We start from the raw sequence: 19,905 nt of genomic DNA, 5'->3' as shown, positions 1-19,905 counted from the left end.
CCTGTTTCCAAGCCTGGTGGTCCCTCGACGGCTCTGTATTACTTCCCAGGAGCGTGGCAGTCAGGGCCAAGCTTTACACACTCCTGCTTGGGCCCGCACCGCTTTCTGAATGGCTGGCAGCAGTTCTTGCGGGACTCGTGAGAACTGCTTGCAGCCATTCAGAAAGCGGCGCGGGCTCAAGCAGGAGTGTGTAAAGCTTAGCCCTGACCGCCGCACTCCTGACTTGCGCGCCTACTACCAGAAAATAATGTAGAGCCTTGGAGGGAGGGAGGGAAGAATTTAAAAAGGTACTTTTTTTTTAAAGGTACAAAGGGGGATATGATTAAAAAGGAACAAGGGGGGGCTATGATAAAAAAGATATAAGGGGAGATTTGATTAGAAAGGAACAAGGGAGCTATGATAAAAAAGGTACAAAGGGAGGTATGATTAAAAAGGTACAAGAGGGGAAATAAAAAAGGTACTGGGATACATGGGGGATGATTTAAGGTATTGGGGGGTATGGGGGCCTGCCTGCCTGTCTGCCACTAGGCCTGCCTGCTCTGTGCCTTGTCCCTGCCCGCCCTGTGCCCTGTCCTGGCCTACCACTAGACTACCAGAGGGGAGACAGAGTACAGAGCCTGGCAGGGAGGGGGGGGATAGGGTGCAGAGCCTAGCAAGAAGTGTAAAGTTGGGTGCAGAGCCTGGCAGTGAGAATTTGGTTCAGAATGGGGTTTTTTTTCTTGTTTTCCTCCTCTAAATATAGGGTGCATCTTATTGTCAGGTGCATCTTATGGAGCAAAAAATACGGTACATTTGTCATAATGCATTATAACTTGGGATACAGGAAAGTCTATGCACGATGGGTTACTGATCTGCAAAAGCAACAGCGGTGGAGGCCAGTACCCAGTTCCCGAGATGGTATGAAGAAGATACAAGTATTCTGAAAAGAATTATCACCAGCAACAAGACATGGGTGCATCATTGCGACCTGGAGAGCAAAAGACAAAGCATGATGAAGTAAAGGAAATGGTGCTCACCTGGCTTCAGGAGCAGTAAATTCAGAAGCTAGTTGAATGATACAACAAATGTGTCTTCTTGCATGGGGACTATGTGGAAAAGTGATATGTTCAATTGTTCACAGTTACTTCTATTAAAGCCATTAAATGTATTTTGTCTTTACTTTTTGATTTACCCTCATATAAGATTTGTGGTAAGGCATCCAATTGTTTATTGATTGATAATACTGTATATGTGATTGGATGCATAAGGAGATTTTATTGTGTTTCTGAGCTGAAGCTTCACAACAGCTGCCACCAAACTTATAAATCCCTTTGAATGGCTGGCCTTTAGTTGAAAATTTAATTGGAAAATTAGCATGTGGTCCTTAATAGGACATATGGGAAATGCGGTCATTTTACAGCCATGCTAAAAGTATCCGTAGTGAGTGGGAAATCTATGCACTAAAAGTAGTGCAGGTCACTTTTTAAAAAAGATTAGTTCAAGGACTCCTAAGTTTATAGAATATTGTCAATTACATGTGCAACTGACAGTATTTAGGCATGAACATTTTTACCATCCTTTGACATGGTATAAATACTTAGTCCTCAGTGGTGTGCGGTCAGGAATTTCAAGGGATTCACCCCACCTCCTAAAGGCCCTTAAGACTTTGAATTTGATTGGTTGAGCAGGCAACAGGCAAATGCTGCTCAGCCAATCAAATTCAGATCAGTATTGTCAAGGCCTTCAGGGTGTTCAGAGAATCACTAGCATAAGATCCTGCTTTTTGTTTTGTTTTGTTTACTATTCATTTGATGTAGTTTGACTGATTGGGCAGGCTGCCTACTCAACAAATCAAACTGTATCAAGTAAAAAATAAAAAAGCAGGGCTGGGGATTCACTGAGGCCCAGATTCTCAAAACTTTAACACCATCGCTAAACTGTTTTCCGGTGGTTTAGCCTGTATGCAGTTTAGCAACGGATTTCCCAAATGGATTATCTCTGTCTTTAGCGAGGTTTCTAGAGTCTCCAACACTGACATGAAAATGGGCTCTTCAACATTGAAATCAGCCCACCGGTTGGTTCTTACAAAATGCCAAGCCATTTTCAAAAAGCGGAGTTGTTTTTTGGCAACAAAAATAAGCAACTGGTCCAGGGGTGCCGGTCAGTGTCAGAGACTGCTAGAAAGCCCCTGTGTTGTGATGCAGCAGGAGAGATGCCCATTCACTCTGCTGCATCACAACACCCCTTCCCTGCAGCGGCAATGAACACCCCCCCCCCCCCAGAATGGTGGCGACACCCCTCTGCAGCAGGAGAGAGGCCCACACTGTCCTGCTGCCCTAAAATCCCCACTGTGACACACACCCTGCAGCGGAAACAATGCCCACACTCTCCAGCTGCCCTAAAATCCCTACCACAACCTGACCCTCCCCCCTCCCACAATGGGAGAGATGCCTACTCTCCCCTGCTAGCAAGTGATCCCCCTACTCCATCTCCGCTGCCCCCTCCCCCTTACCTCAAAATAGATGACCTGGAGGGATGCAGACTCCCTCCTCCCAGCTATCTGTGTCACTTAAAATGGGCCTTCCCCTCCCCGGTGCATCTTGGGATGCATCAGGGAGGGGCCTAATGCTCTGATTAGCCCAGGTTGTATAAGGCGCCGGGGAGGGGAAGGCCCATTTTAGACGATGCAGGCAGCTGGGATGAGCTAGTCCACGTCCCTCCGGGTCATCTATTGTGAGGTAAAGTGGAGGGGGGTCAGCAGAGACGGGGAGGAGGTCACTTGATAGCAGGGGAGAGTACGTATCTCTCCTGCTGCCGGGGGAGGAAGTCACAGCAGGGATTTTTAGGGCAGCTGGAGAGTGTGGGCATCTCTCCCACTGTTGTGTTTTTTTGGGGTATTTTTCTTGACACATTTTTTCTGCGCATGTGCCCATTGCTTTCTCCAGTGATGGGCACATGAAAATTTAGCGAATCTTTGCTGCTGTCCGCCAACCTCATTTACATGTGTGATTTTTTTTGAGAATGTCTTGCTTTTTTAGATTCGCTATTAAAACACCTGCATTAGCAGACTGTCGCTTTTTAACGCAGGTTTTTAAGAATTCTGGCCTGAGTCCCCTGAAAGCCCTCACCATACACCACTGTTAGGCCTATAGTTTGACACTCAGATACGGACTTATGCTTGTATTCCATAATGGCTTCAGGGTCCAACTTTGCCATTATAGAATACTTGCTTAGCACTCAATATTTTTGCACCTAATGTTTGGCAGCCTTTCTTTAATCTACCCTTCAGAGTATAATTAAGATCTGGAATTCACTGCCAGAGAATGTGGTAATAGCCATTAACCTAGCAAGGCTTAAAAAAGGTTTGGATAAGTTCCTGGAAGAAAAAGTTCATAAAACCTATTAAGCTTGACTTGAGCAAATACACTGCTTATTCTTGTGATAAGCAGCATGGAACCCATTCGCTTGTTTGGGATCATGCCAAGTACTTGAGACTCAGATTGGCATCTTGTTAAAAACAGGCTGCTAGGCTTGATGAACCTTTGTTCTGTTGTAATACAGTAATGCTTATGTACTTCTGTACTTCTGTTGAAATCTCCAATAGATATTTTAAAATTAACATCCTGTTCCTTTAAAATTATATTCTGAACCTTCATCTCTGTCCTAATTAACCTAGCTGTGATCAGTGTGATATCGATCAGAGCCATCAGCACATTTGCAAATTGTCAGTCAATCTGCTGATGGCAGGAAAATCAGTGTTAAAACGTTCTCAGGCAAAACTGACATTCCTCCATCAAAAGCTGGTTTACTGGTACTCTTGAGATCTGCCAGTTGTAGGCATTGTTAATGTGGAAAAAGTGCAGGTAAGATGCTCCTGGTAGGAATGGATTTGACTCTTCCTTGCTTAGAGGACATTTTTAAATTACTTTTCAATTTCAATACTAGATAATGAATAAATAAACGCAGCTTTACTTGAAAACAGCTTTTTCAATTTTTCTAGTGCTCTAGATACAATCGCTATGCATTGATGTTGATGTATCCTGAAGTTGTAAGGTCCTTGGGAACACTTTTTATCTTTCTGCCAGGCAAATCCAATGCAGTAGCCATGTAGAAACTGGTTTTCAAGGTTTTAAAACACTTAAAGGCTCTTCTACTAAGCTTCGTTAAACAGCTTGTGCAGGTTTTTTTTATTGCATGTTAAAGCCAGCCAGAAAAAAAATCTATGCTAGCTAACGCAGGAGGGGATGGGCTGTGGGTGTGAAATGAGTTGGGCAGAGGCTTGGCTAGCTCTGATAGCTAGTGAATGATTTGGTGCAAAGTGCTAGTGTCACAACTTCTGATGGCAAAATGTAGTGGGGGAAGGTGTGGCTCACTGGTAGAGCTGCTGCCTCTGCACCAGGAGGTTGTGAGATCAAATCCCAGTGCTGCTTCTTGTGATCCTGGGCAAGTCGCCTAATTCTCTTGTCCCCACCACTTTGAATGTCAGCTTTGACAGCCACAAAAAGGCACTACACAAGTCCCTATTCCCTTAAATACAGCCCTGCTGATCATAGACAAGTAACAGGCTATGATCTATGACTCTCTCAACCCCATGCCCTTCCAATCTAACCATCCCAGAGCAGAACCTCCAATATGATCCATCCCAGTGCATGGTTTGGTGCAATGTGCTAGTGTCACAACTGCTGATGGCAAAATGTAGTGGGGGGAGGTGTGGTTCCCTATAGCCTATCCCCCCACAGCAGACCTCCTAATCTGCTCTCCCCTCCCTCCCTCATACCCTAACTTCTTCAGAACTTATGGGGGTCAGCCTGGAAGTCTAGTGGCCCAGAATGGTACAAGGGTTCTTCACAAAAATTTCTGCACTTTCACATTTTCGCGGAAGAAGTGGTAATAGCGCATGTCATAGAATGTCATGATACTGGTCAGTCAGGTAAGCCGGCTAACCTTGCAGTTAGTGATGTTATTTGCTTTTGAGATATTTAATAGTGTTAAATATATATTACTAGTTTTTTAGCCCGTTACATTAACGGATGCTAGAATAGATATGTAGACTTAGGCATTTCTTTCTTTCTTTTTCTTTCTTTCTTTCTTTCTGTCTCTCTCCCTGCCCCCTTTCTTTCTTTCTGTCTGTCTTTCTTTCTGTCTCTTTCCCTGGACCCCTGTCTGTCTTTCTTTCTGTCACTCTCCCTTTCCTCTGTCTGTCTTTCTTTCTGTCTCTCTCCCTGGCCCCCTGTCTTTCTTCCACTGTCTGTCTGTCTGTCTGTCTACTTTTAGGAATCCATCGTAAAAGGAGGAAAGTGGCAAAAGAAAGGGAAGAGCGGGCCGAAACAAAACAAAAACATCAGAAGAGGCAGGGATGGCCAAGGATCGACGGTCCCTCCAACAAATCTTTTTTTCTTTTTTTAAGAAGACTCCCCCCTCCCCATCGTCCAAAGTGGTGCAAGAGTGCCATGGTATCCCGGCCTGAACCCTGCTTACCTTCGTCGGTATTTCGTTTCAGTTTCGGCTCCGGGTACGTTTTACATCATGGCTGTGTTAACCCTCCCTCCCCCCCCCCCCAGTCTCTCTCTCGCCACGTCCTTCCACTCGGATCAGGGGCTCTGTCGGCTGCGCCTCTGCCCGGGTTGGGGGGGAGAAAAGGAGGCATTTCTTACTTTGTCTATGGCTGAACTAGGGGGGAGTGTTGGAGTGGGGCGGGGGGGGCTTGGGTTCTTCACAGCCTAGATCATCCCGTCCTTCTCGTAGCCTCCCCCGATCAATCCCTGCCAGCTTTGGGGAACTATCAGAAGGAGGATTCCGCCATGTCAATGCTGTCGGGAGGGGATCCGTGATCTATATGTCCGTGGCAGGCAGGAGAGCGCATGCGCACTACTGGCACATAAATTGTAAAGCGCGGACCTCCTTGCTCTCCAGTTCCTCCAGGCATCAAGTGGCAGTCCTCTATCCAGTCCTACGAAGTGGCTCTTCTGTCTGCCCTCCTCTTCAAAAAAGCCTACTGAGCATAGCGGCCGGCAGTAGCGAACCTCGCAGGCCGTTCTGCACCTCAATAGCACATTCCCTCTGACACACCGGATCGCGTCAGAGGGAACGTGCTACCGAGGTGCAAAGCGCCTGCGAGGTTCGCTACAGCCGGCCGTGATCCTCAGTAGGCTTTTGGAGGGCAGACACGAACGACCAGGAAGCCAAATGCTGGACAGGGGGAGCAGGGAAGAGATGCTACTGGACAGGGGAGGAGATAATACCGAGTATTCCCTAATAGGCTTAACCTCTAACATCCATTATTACCTCGATCAACACAAATCAGTAATACTTTTTTCCTTAGACATTTCCGCCGCCTTCGACACCATTGATCACGATCTTCTCTTAAGAAGACTAGAAGAAAAAGGAATTAACGAGCAAGTCTTAGACTGGTTTAAATCTTACCTCACTAACCGAACTTCTACCGTTAGAGTTAATAATGAGGAATCCACCCCTTACACTTCAACATTTGGAATTCCACAAGGATCTATTTTGTCTCCTCTATTGTTTAATATCTTCCTTGCACCTCTATTAGAACTTTGTCAGGCCATAGGCTTCATTCCCTATTCATACGCAGACGATATCCAACTCATACATCCTTTAGACCCAGAAAACACTACAGATATTTCCTCAATAAATCTAAAGCTAGAGCACGTACAAAACTGGTTAAACACAAATAAATTGGCATTAAATATTAATAAGACCCAATCCATCCTATTCAATTGGAAAAAAGATATTTTTCTTTCTAAACCTTTTCTTCTTAATAACACCCCCATTAATATGGTATCTTCAACAAAAATTCTTGGCGTTTACATAGACGACAAACTATCCTACCATGAACATATATCTTATATGATTAAAAATTGTTTTTTTAAATTACGGCAGATAAGATCTATTGCTAAATTTCTCACTCCTTCTTCTTTAAACATATTAATCCATTCATTTATAATAGCGAAAATTGACTACTGTAATGCCCTATTCCTAAACATCACACAAAAAGAAATAAGAAGAATACAAATAATTCAAAATACAGCAATAAAATTAATTTATAATTCTAAAAAATTTGACCACGTATCTCCACTACTGATAGATGCACACTGGTTACCAGTAAATCATAGGATCTGTTTTAAACTAATGCTCCTAATTTTTAAAACTTTATCATTCAATGAACCTCAATTTATCTCTAAATCTCTAATCCCATATAAACCTCATCGATCTCTTCGCTCTACTGATCAATGCTTATTAGCAGTTCCATCTTTAAAAATCATAGGCACCAGAAGAGCAGATATTTTTACTGTCGCCGGTCCACAAAGGTGGAATAAACTTCCTCAATTTATTAGAATTGAAAAAAATATCACAACATTTAAAAAACTTTTAAAAACATATTTATTTAAAGATGCCTTTGATTTTTAATAGTTCCTTTAAATCTCTTACGTTTCAGTATTATTGTATATGGAGTATGATCAAGCCATTTTGTGCTACCTCTTTTACCCTACCTTTTGTACTTTCCCTTTTTCTCACAAAACCCGAAATTGTAACTTTTTATCCTTTCCCTCTCCCCTCATGTACGTTTTAAATGTTTTTTTGTTATGCTAATATAATTACTATGTTAAGTTTCTTATCTCTTTTTATTATATTATGTACATCGCTTAGAAATTTTTATAGGCGATCCATCAAAAGATTGAATAAACTTGAAACTTGAAACTTGAATAACAGGAAGGGAGGCCTACTGCTGGACAGGGGGAGCAGGGAAGAGGTGCTGTTAGACAGGGGGGAGGTAAAAGGAAGGGAGAAGGCCTACTGCTGGACAGGGGGAGCAGGGAAGCGGTGCTGCTACACAGGGGGGAAGGTAAAAGGAAGGGAGAAGGACTGCTGCTGGACAGGGGGAGCAAAGAAGGGGTGCTGCTGGACATGGGGGAGGTAAAAGGAAGGGTGAAGGGCTACTGCTAAACAGGGGGAGCAGGCAAGGGGTGGTGGTGGACAGCCGAGGAAAGAGAGAGAGACAGAAAGAAAGACAGATAGACAGACAGAAAGCGGCCAAGCAGAGAGAAAGTGAAGAAAGAAAGAAAGATAGACACACACATATATTCTAGCACCCGTTAATGTAACGGGCTTAAATACTAATATATATTATATATATATATATATACAGGAGACAGACCTCTTTCAATTGAGAGGAATCTCTGTAATGAGGAGTTAAAGGATGAAAGTGAAAGGGGATAGTCTTAAGAGTAATCTAAGGAAATATTTATTTATTGAGAGGGTGGTGAAAAAATTAAAAAAAGAATGGAACAAGCATGGTATGGATGAACATCCTGGAGAGGCCATTAGGTCTTTATTTTCCATCATTTTCTATGAAATTGCACCCACCTACCATGGAAGAATTCCTGAGGTCAAGATTGAGAAGACAGTGGGCTCATGTGCATATTTTGAATTTCAGATTTATGCATATACTTTTCTTGAGTCAATTTTCAAAGATAATTTTTTTTCCCATTTGAAAATTAATATAAAATCTGTGAGTTAAAAGCACCTGCATTCATGAAGCCGCATGATTTGAAAGTTTTTTCCTTTAGGGGACTGTTTTCATGGCTTTTCTGTGGATAAAATTGTGTTTTATATGAAGAAACAGCCTTTGATCAAATTGACCAAAGTATATAAACATCTGTATATGCTTAAGTTTACCCAACCTGATCTGACTGGAGGCTCTCCAGAGGGTGGGACTGGATAAGGTTAGCATTTATATACATTCTCCATAAAACATGCATGTCTGCATCTAAAATAAGACAGATAATTGGTGCATAACAATGGGTCAATATTCAAATGCATTTATTCGGATAACAGTTTTTGCTATCCCGAGAAATGCTGCTCATAAGGATATTCAGCAGAGGTGATTTGATGGTGCCTCTGAAAATATCTTACTTCAACACTGCGTAGGTAGAATCAGGGCAGCTTGGGCACTCATGAAACTTATCTGCACAGTGGCAATATTCAGTCCACTATCCAGATAACTTCTTCAGATAACTTAGGACAAATAAAAAGCTGTCCTAATTTATCTGCATAAGCTATCCAGATAAGTTCCAGCTCTGACTACTTTATCTAGTTATTCAGCTCCAGTCACTATGAGGTAGATTTAAAAAATGGCCCCCAAAGTTAGGCATTTGGATGATCTGCGCTAAGCTAGCATTCTGCATGGAATACAGAATACTAACTTAATGCACATTTTCTGGCAGATTCTATAAAAGACACCTAAAGTAGATCAGCCCATCTAGCAGATCTAGGCACCTAGTTTACCCCCACACACAAATACTTTTATGAAGCCACGCTAGTGTTTATTAATGCCAACTGCGGTGGTAAAAGCTCCGACATTCATAGAATTCCAAGATGCATAGGTAGGGGGAAGCCCCGTCATTTGCAGCACGCGGCCTTGTAGGCAAGAGGGAGTGGGCTTCCCACCTGCCATTTTCTCATCCGAAGGTACAAGGGGTCTGAGAATGTGTGTGTGTGTGTGGGGGGGGGGGTGGTAGGAATGTTGGAGGGATGTGGGGGGTGAAGATGTCAGGGGATGTTGGGGGGAGATCTGGGATGTCAGGGGAAGGTCTGCGGATGGCAGGGGGAATCGCCATCAACTGAGCTGCCAGAAATCCCCAAAAACGGCTCAGCTGATGGGGATTCCTTCTGCCGCAGTCAGATAAGGTAGTTGGTGAGTAGGTCTACAAAACTTGCTTTTGTACATTTTTCACATAGAGGTTTTTATTTATGAAAATGGCCAAAAAAAGGTAAATGTCCTAAGGATCAAAACCTATAACTAGTTCATTTTCAAAAATTAAAGTTAGATGTTTGGCAGCTTTGAAAATGGACATTTTTTCTACTGGGTTTGTGGACGTTTTGCATAAAACATCCAACCTTGGACTTAGGCACACTTTCAAAAATGTCCCTCCATGGTTCCCAAACTTGTCCTAGGGGGCCCCCAACCAATCAGGTTTTCAGGATATTCACAATGGATATTCATTAAATAGATTTGCATACTTAGGAGGCAGTATATGCAAATCAATCTCATGAATATCCATTGTGAATATCCGAAACTTGACTGGTTCGGAGTCCCCCTAGGACAGGTTTGGGAATCACTGCTTGAGTAAACTATGATCTTATACCTTTTCTCAGGTCAAGGACTTTTCTTCAACAGGGTTGTTGGTGGTTGCTTTTTTTATCACACCATAATAAATTCCCTAATATGGAAAGACTTTTCCATGTTTTTATTGATTTCCAGGGATATTTTTGTGATCTTTGCTCCATCTCTAATCTTTACATCAAATACCTTTTTCACAAATTTATGAGCTCCCAGTGTTTGTGTTATACAAATAGACCACTATATTACTACTTATGTTTTTTCCAAGCGGTTACATTAAGGGCTCCTTTTACGAAGGTGCGCTATCTGTTTTAGCGTATGCTTAGCACACACTACAGTGCCACGCACGCTAGATGCTAACGCCTCCATAGAGCTGGTGTTAGTATTTTCGGTGTAGCGCGGGGTTAGCACATGCAGCATTGTAGCGTGCGCTAAAACCGCTAGCGCACCTTAGTAAAAGCCACACTAGCGGTTTTAATGCACACACTGGATTAACGTGCGCTAGCCAAAAATCTGCCTGCTCAAAAGGAGGCAGTAGCGGCTAGCGCGCACAGCAATTTAGCGCGCGCTATTCCGTGCTTTAAGGCCCTAGTGCGGCTTTGTAAAAGGAGCCCTAAATGTTTTAGACACTACTCATTAAAATAAATTTATGCTGTCAAATATGCTCTTCTCTTAGCCAAAGTTTTCTTCTTTTTTTTTTCTCTAATTGTTTATTTATAACAAAAAACAATGCATCGAAACAGCAGTACAGTACAAAAGTAGTACATGCATCAAAACTGCAAGACCCATTGATGTCATCTCTCCACCCCCCCCCCCCCCCAGTAATATCAAGTATAGACATTCAGCCCCCAAGATCCATATAAACGCGCTGGACAACAAAGTTAAAACCTTATTTAAAATCAAACCATTTGATGGGCTCAAGAGCATTTTTTTTTTTTTTTTTTAATAATATAAGGACCAATGATCTTGGTCTTTAAATAAATCAAGTAAATGTAGGCATGTGTATGCACAAAAGTAACTATGCACGTGTAATAGAATCTGGTAAACATGTAATAGAATTTGGTGTACTGGTGTATGGTGGACAGATGGAAGGGGGTTTCCTCTCCCATATCACATTGTTACTGTATTTCTGTTGTGGGGAATACAAAACTGAAGAAATGTGGATTATTTACATACCTGATCCAGGTATTATTTTCTAAATTACTGTAAGTATAATATGGCATTGTGGTAAATTAAGTGAGGGGTTTGTTTTTTTTCTGCCTTTATGTAAGATCTATTCTTGGCTATCCCTGTTACTGTTTAAAGATGTATCTTAGTAGTTTTGATATATTGACTTTATTTGCATTACAGTAATCGCTTTGAGATATTTTTTAGCTATGATTGTATTATTTCTTTTTTTATTTTGTACTCCGCTTAGAACTATTGGTTAAAGTGGAATATGCATCTGTTAAATTAAATCTGAACACTGATTCCAATGAATTTGGAAGTCTGTAGCTTATTAAACACCTTAAGACGGAATCTAAATTAAAACTTGTTGTTTAACTCTTCCCTTGCTCTGATGTGCTCCGATGCCTATTTCCAGGAGTACCAATCGCCAGGGAATTTGTTAGTGCCTTGAAATGACCAAGAAGAGTTGCTGATTATGCAAATATCACTCCAAAAGCAGGAATTCCATTTGAATTACTAAAATAACAGATGCTTGCTAGGCACCATCATGTAGTCTGCATACACTGTTATGCTAATTTGCCAGTGTTTCCTTTCAAGTTAGCTCCGAGTCATTAGAGTGCACAGTTAGCAGATCCCTCTGTCTAACTAATAATTGCCTATTATTGATATTAATTAACTTTTTTTTTTTTTTTTTTTGCACCTTCCCTTAGTGTTGACCCAGTATCTGTTGGTAAGTCTAACTGCAGTGGTCTTTTAAAAGTCGAAATACAGAGGCTTTTAGCAGTCACCAGCCATTTATCAAAAAGCAAAGAAGGCCAATTAAACAGGCAACCAGACAATTGTCTTGATTTGCCACTGACTGTTTCTTGATCACCATTATAAATTGCTAATAGGGCAGAAAGCGCTAAGCAGTGCATCTGCAGGGGACGGTTATTGCTCATTCCCTGCCTGGTGTCAGGTGAGATGGGCTAGTGATGGTCTTATTGATGTGAACTGTCCATCAGTTGGTACTTATTGTTAAAGTTCATGATGCTACAGCTGATCCCTTCCTGCTGAGAGTCAAGCAAATTAATTCAAGCTCCAAACTCTTCTTTATTGCTTAGATATACATGTGGATTTCCTAATTTGAATTTCAGAGCAATACAGCAATACTAAAGAGCATAAAATGCATACATATACTTGTAACTAGATATATAGAAATCTACTGTCTATCTATGTAGATAGATATGTATGTAGAGAGCGAGAGAGAGGGAGGGAGAGAGGTATATCTATATATTGCTTCTTCCATTATTTTACGATAAGAGCGGTGGCAAAAGGTTTTTATGACCACAGATCAAGAGATCATAATAGAAGCATATTGACAGATTTTTTTCCTGCAATACTCTAAGGAACTGACTGCAGCAGGAAAATATATCAAAACCTTATCATAAGAGCTGAGATCTTCTGCAAGAAATCAATAAAGAGTTATACATGGTTTGAGTTTAAACAGTTCTCTGTAGTCATTTAAACGTAGCGCATCTGTGTAGCCTTTTACCTCTGGAGACCGCTGTAGCCTAGCAACTGCAAGGCCTAAACCGATTAACGACAAATGAAGCACTGTATGCCTATCAAAGCAATTGTTCATGGTTGCCTTTGTCGGAGAGGTTGAACTAATTGAACATGATACAGTATGAAGATAATTAACACCCATGAGTTTGTTAATTGCCTGTTTGCTTTACAACAGAGTCTCCCGGCTTCTTTTTAACTTGCTCTTTTGCAGCTACTTTACTTCCTTAAGAGTCCAAGAGAACTGTTTGATTGGCAGCAACATCTTATAGGTTATTAACCCAAGGTTGAGCTGAAAAGATCCTTGTATAGTAACAAAGCAAACGGCTTATGCTTTTTCGAGTGCGGGTTTTAGGTCTGACTGTTTGTTTTTTCCCCCTGATTTATACCTTACTTTAATATACAGAAAATTACTTATGATCACCTAAGGTTTTTTTTTTTTTTCCTTCAGTTTGAATTTAATACAAGTAACTTGCGAAGGCTTTAAAATATGGTTTTGTCTTCCTTTTATTACCCAGCTATTTTGCATTCTAAAGTAAGTGATAAATGCTTTTGTGTGCAGGAATATTAATTGAAGGCAGCATCTGGTTAGCAGCTGACCTGCTACACTGATCTTCTTTGTTGACCACTCAGTAGGAGCGAGCAGCTCGCTTGGTTTATTTGTCAGCTTTTTTCGACTGCATAGAAAAAGTAGGCTGAAATAAATTCCAAGCTGATCTTTCCCATGATATACGTAATGCTAGTGCAAGTAATAACAATTTGACCTGATCTGTTTGCTTGCACCACAGTTAATGCAACGTGCAGTCCATGTAAGAAGATCGGAAATATTCTATTCATCTGCTTGAATGCTATGCTAACATTGTGCCAGAAGAGTGACAAAGAAAGTTAAAATTAGAATCATGAAATAATGACCATTATGTAGCCAAACCCTTCTTCTCCCCTAGTTAGCATGAGGTTGCCATGAGTACCACACTGGTTGGGGTTTTTTGTTCTTGTGGGTATTTTTTTTTGCATTTCTCATACTGAACAGGATGATCCAGGTTTTGTCATAGCCATTTAGCATAAATTTACTTCAATGATTTGCAGTGTCTTAGCCGTTACTGTGCCATAGTTAATACTTGCAGGAAACTTATTCCCTGGGGGGGTGGGGGAATGTTTCCAGTGCCCAATTAGAAGTTCCGTCATCAATCATAAGTATTATTTATCCAGCAAAATAAATTGCTAATTAATAACTGATGAGTATTATGGCCTTAAGGACTGTAACACTATTAATTATGGTTGGCAAGTGGGATTCTGCCCATAAAGGGCTACCTGGCATTATTTCACAGCAATAAGTGCCATTAGGATGCACTTATCTATATATATAAAATCGGAGGTATGTATGTGTGTATGTATGTATGTGTGTGTGTATGTGCCGCGATCACACAAAAACGGCTTGACCGATTTGAACGAAACTTGGTATGCAGATCCCTCACTACCTGGGATGATATGTTCTGGGGGTCTCGCGGCCCACCTGCACACGTGGGCGGAGCTACAAACATAATATCTGATTTCACCCATTCATGTCAATGGTAAAAATGTAAAAATCTGCCATTCTCACAGTAATTCAAAACCGGCTTGACCGATTTTAACGCAACTTGGTATGCAGATCCCTCACTACCTGGGGTGATATGTTCTGGGGGTATCGCGGCCCACCTGCACACGTGGGCGGAGCTACAAACAGAAAATCAGATTTCACCCATTCATGTCAATGGAAAAAATGTAAAAAGCTGCCATTCTCACTGTAATTCAAAAACGGCTTGACCGATTTGAACGAAACTTTGTATGCAGGTCCCTCACTACCTGGGCTGATATGTTCTGGGGGTCTTGCGGCCCACCTGCACACATGGGCGGAGCTACAAGCAGAAAATCAGATATCACCCATTCATGTCATTGGAAAAAATGTAAACAGCTGCCATTCTCACAGTAATTCAAAAACGGCTTGACCGATTTGAACGAAACTTGGTATGCAGATCCCTCACTACCTGGGGTGATATGTTCTGGGGGTCTCTCGGCCCACAACTCTATGTTGCTTGCTCAAGGGTGGATTCACCCAACAATTTATATGTTCTTGCTCCTGGAGGTGAAACTAAAAATGTTGTTTATAATCACGTTTTGCGTTAGTTGTATTGTATTCATTTTGTCAAATATTTCACATTATAATTTGAATATTGTACTTTTTATTAAGCTGTAAAACAATAATTTCATTCACCACTATAAAGTATCTTTATTTGAATCCATTTACAGTGTTATTGCTATAATTAAATACCCGGGGCATCAGCTAGTATTCTATATTTCCTCAGTGATAACAGGGAAGATTACTTTGGCTCCATACGTTTCCCAGAATTATGAATTTGTAATACTTTTAAAACTTTTCAAACAGGACTGACGAAGCCATTTTAACATGGCACTTTTAACATGATGATTTGGAGTAGAGAGTTGCGCCGGGACAGAAATCCCACCCGTCCCCACCCGTCCCCGCCAAAATCCCACCCGTCCCCTCCCGTCCCCGTGAGGAATCCCTCCGTCCCCACCCGTCCCCGTGAGGAATCCCTCCGTCCCCACCCGTCCCCGCGAGGAATCCCCTCCGTCCCCACCTGTCCCCGCGAGGAATCCCCTCTGTCCCCACCCGTCCCCGCGAGGAATCCCCTCCGTCACCATCCTTCCCTATAAACTTCAGAAATAGTTATTTATTTAATTATGCTACTGAATTAAAGGCTCTGGTAGAGACCCATTTACAAATAAGCAAAGAGACTTTATTAATTTGGAAATATTAATTGGGAAGAATACATACTTTGTAAATGGGTTTCTACCAGAACCTCTAATGTAAATATAAAATATAAATACTCAGCTGATGAGAACCCACAAACTGTCAGCTGAGGACTTCCTTTGCAGTTGGCCGGGGGTCCCTTTTGCCAAGCTTGGCAGGCAGCAGTAGCGTCCCTGAGTCACAGATGCTGGCACCTCAGTGGCTCATGGATGCTGCCAGCGACTGCTGCGCTTGGTGGAGGGGAGTTCTGGCCATCTCTAGAGGAGGTCCTCTGCTGGCGGTGCTTGGGGATCCCCACCAGTCACAGCAAGGGTCAACAAGTACTTTAACACTATAGAAATAAAACCAGAAATGCATTTCCTTTTCTTTTGAACACAAAACAAAGACATCTGCCATATACATTTCCCAAAGCTAACATATTTTAGTCAATAAATTCCGTTTTTTACCTTCGTTGTCTGGAGACTTATTTTTCCATAAAGTTGGTCCCAATTTCTTTTTTCCGCTTTCCCATCTTTTGTAAATTCTTCTGTTGCTGTCCATTGGTTCCCCCTACCATGGTCCAGCATTTATCTCTTTCTCATCTTTCGTGCCTGCCCACCAGCCCCATGCCCAACATTTCTCCTTCTATCACCCCTCTCCAACACTATGCCACATCTCTCCCTCCATTCCCTTCACCACTGTCCAATATTCCTCCCTCTTGCATCCCTTTCAATCTGTCCCATTGTTCCCTTGCCACATTTCTCACTCTCATCTTTTTCTTCCCTATCACATTCTGTACCTTCCTCCCTACGACCAAAAATTCTCCTCTTTCTTCCATTTGCCGTGTGTGTGCCATGAGGGAGGTCTGGTGCCCCAGAGTAAGAGCAGGGGTGCCCACACTTTATGGGCTTGCGAGCTACTTTATAATGACTAAGTCAAAATGATCTACCAACAATAAAATTTAAAAAAACACAAAGCACAATGAAAGGCAGAGAAAATGTTAATTATTCATATTCCGGGTTTTTTCAAAGAGGTCACGGCAGATGACTCTATGCAATGTCACCTCGGTAACAAAATACAAAAATAGACAAATACACCCCCTCCCTTTTTACTAAACCACAATAGTAGGTTTTAGCACAGGGAGTTACGCTGAATGCCTCGCGCTGCTCTCAATGCTCATAGGCTCCCTGCGCTAAAAAACGATATTGCGGTTTAGTAAAAGGGAGCCATAGTGCAAAATATAGACAACAGATATAAATTCTCAAAACAGACACATTTTGATCACTAAATTGAAAATAAAATAATTTTCCTACCTTTGCTGTTTGGTGATTTCATGAGTCTCTGGTTGCACTTTCTTCTTCTGACTGTGCATCCAATCTTTCTTCCTTTCTTTCAGCCTCCTGTATGTTTCCTCTCCTCCAGACCTCATTCTCTCCCCCAACTTTTTCTTTCTGTCTCCCTGTTCCCCCTTCTTTCTGTCTCCCTGTCTGCCCCCTTTCTTTCTTTCTCCGTGCCCTCCCCCAAGCCACTCGGTTTGCTGCCACCGCCATCGGGGAATAGCCCCCAAGCCACCGCTGTCCCAAGCTTTCCCTGCAGAAGCGTCGCGCTGACCAGCATTCCGCTCCCTGATGTCAATTCTGACGTAGGAGAGGAAGTTTCGGGCCAACAAGGCATTTCTCCTCATTCCATCCAGCCTGAGCCCCATCTCTCCTTGATCCAGCATTTCCCTTCTGTGTTTGTCAGAATTACCATTCCACCTATTTTCCAGCATCACCCTTCTTTGTGTCCATCTCACCTATATCCCTATCTCACCACTTTTTCAGAATCTTCATTTGTCTCTGTCCTTGTCTTTACCCCATGTTCACCATTTGCCCTTTCAATGTCTTTATCTCCCCCACACACACACACACACACACTTTTTCAGCATTACTTCTATGTCTCTATTTCACCTCCTCTTCATGTCCCCTCTGTATCTCTATCCTTATTCAGTAGGTCCTGCTTACTCTTTCTCTTCTTTGTGTCACTATCTCCATTTTCAGCTTTCCCCCCTTTTCCTTTGTTACTGCACCCGGTAGCCAGAATCTTTCCACCCTCCCTCCACTCCGGCCCAGCCCAGTATGAAATATTTCCTTTTGTTTCCCTCCCCTCTCTCTCTCTCTCTTCTCCTCCCTCACCCACGAGTCCTGCATCTGGCCCTCTCCCTTCTACCTGCACCTGGCAACACCCCCCTGCTCCGCGGTTCTCTTCAGCAACTCGTCAGCAGCGGTGATCAAGACAAGCTGCCGACATCGAGGCCTTCCCTCTACGAGTCCCGCCTTTGTGGAAAAAGGAAATTGAAACAAGCGGGACTCGCAAAGGGTAGGCCCCGACATCAGAAGCTTGTGTCGATCGCTGCTGCTGAGTTGCCGAAGAGAGCCGCAGAGCATGGGGTGTGGCCGGAAGCAGGTAGAAGGGAGAGGGAGATAGGAAGGCTGTAGAAGCTCCGGAGCATGACACCGACCCTGGCCAGGATGATTTCTTTTTCAGGCGTGCAGCTTACAAGTCCAGCATCGCGGCGGGAAATAGCCATGCTGAGCAGTGAGCTCAGCACGTACACAGATGCTTGCTGATTGGTCCGGCGGCATGGCGGGGCGGGGCCGCCAGACCAATCAGCAAGCAAGGCTTTCATCTGTGTACGTGCTGAGCTCACTGCTCAGCATGGCTATTTCCCACCGCGACGCCGGACTTGTAAGCTGCACGCCTGCATCGCCAGAATTTAGGTAGGCTGTTTTCATCCCCGTAGGAGTCCCGTGGGCCAGGGGATGTCCCCGTGGGAGTCCCATGGGTCAGGGGGGGCATCCCCTTAGGTGTCCCGTGGGCCAGGGGGCGTCCCCGTGGGAGTCCCGTGGGCCGGGGGGGAACCCGCGGGATCCCCGCGAGACCCGCGGGATCCCCGCGATCCCCGTTCCCGTGCAGACCTCTAATTTGGAGCTGTATTCTTTGTTTAGATGTCATGCTGAAACTGTATATGGCGGCAATGAACGAATACAAAGCCAGAAGGAAACTGTGGAATACAATGTATCTTGAAACATGTTGTATTGAGAACGATGAAAATGTCAAATCAAATACATCGAGACAAAAAAAAAAAATTCTCATGGAGCACTGTTCTATAAATGGCACTCCGAGCTGCATAGTGCTTAGAGCTAATTTCCTCATCAAACTTTGGGTATGAGGATTTACACCAGCTGAAACCTGCTGTAATGCCTGGCACCTAAATTAGGCATGGATCCCTGGTATTCAGGAATACTGCATGCATATTTAGTGAATACTCCTGACCTGTCCATGCCCCTCCCATGACCATACGCCCTTTTGCGTTACATGCTATAAGATTTGTGTGTGGATCTTTATAGAATAGGCACATGGCAAGATATGCACAGAGCCAGGGTAGAGTGTGGGCAAAGCTATGAAGGTCCTGTAGCTCAGTCTGCTATCCAAATAATATCTAGAACAGATAGAAAAGGCTGTCCTACTATGTTTGATAAGTTATTTGAATAGCAGGCAATATTGCCACACTTTTCAGTTCAATGATATGAAATGAAACAAAAAGTGTGGAATAACTTGTAAGTTTCATGACTTCACATTATTCGCTTTTTGGTTAGGCTGAGAACTTTTCAGCGCCCCCCCCCTCCCCATACTAATAAGTGCCAGCCCTGACTGTCTTAATTAGATATGTAATGCCAGCTCCTATCCAAATAATACTTTGGAATATCTGGATATTTTTGATCCCCCTCAGCAATAATGTCTTTATAAAACATTAGCACAGATCAGAAATCAGCACTCATGTAAATTTACACCTGCTTCTGAGCAAATGTAAATGTTGCAAATGTGAAGGAGCTGGATAATCAAAACATATATCTAAGTCCAGTTTGGGTGTATGGCACTAGACACCCAAAGTCAGCAGTGGGAAAATGCCCATTTTTGGAAAATACATGTAGAATTATTATTATTATTATTAATTATCTATCTGGGCATCCAGGCTATTGTTCGTCCAGACCGCTAAGATGTCTATCTTTATACCACATTTTCAAAAAAAATTTAGTCCAAGTCCCAAATGCTCAGAACAAGAACATTTGGATGTGGGAGGGGCCAATCTTGTAATGGACTGGCCACCCAGACATGGCAACTGAGCAGTAGATCCTTGTTATGTGACTTATGAATGTTACTGCTACTATGGTATGGTAGAATTGCTCTTCAGGTCCTGGGTGACATTTGTAGTGTTCTATATTACTTCATAGTATGCCTG

This window comes from Geotrypetes seraphini, chromosome 5 (assembly GCF_902459505.1).
Source record: "Geotrypetes seraphini chromosome 5, aGeoSer1.1, whole genome shotgun sequence".
NCBI lineage: Eukaryota > Metazoa > Chordata > Amphibia > Gymnophiona > Dermophiidae > Geotrypetes > Geotrypetes seraphini.
This window is presented reverse-complemented; position numbering follows the sequence as displayed.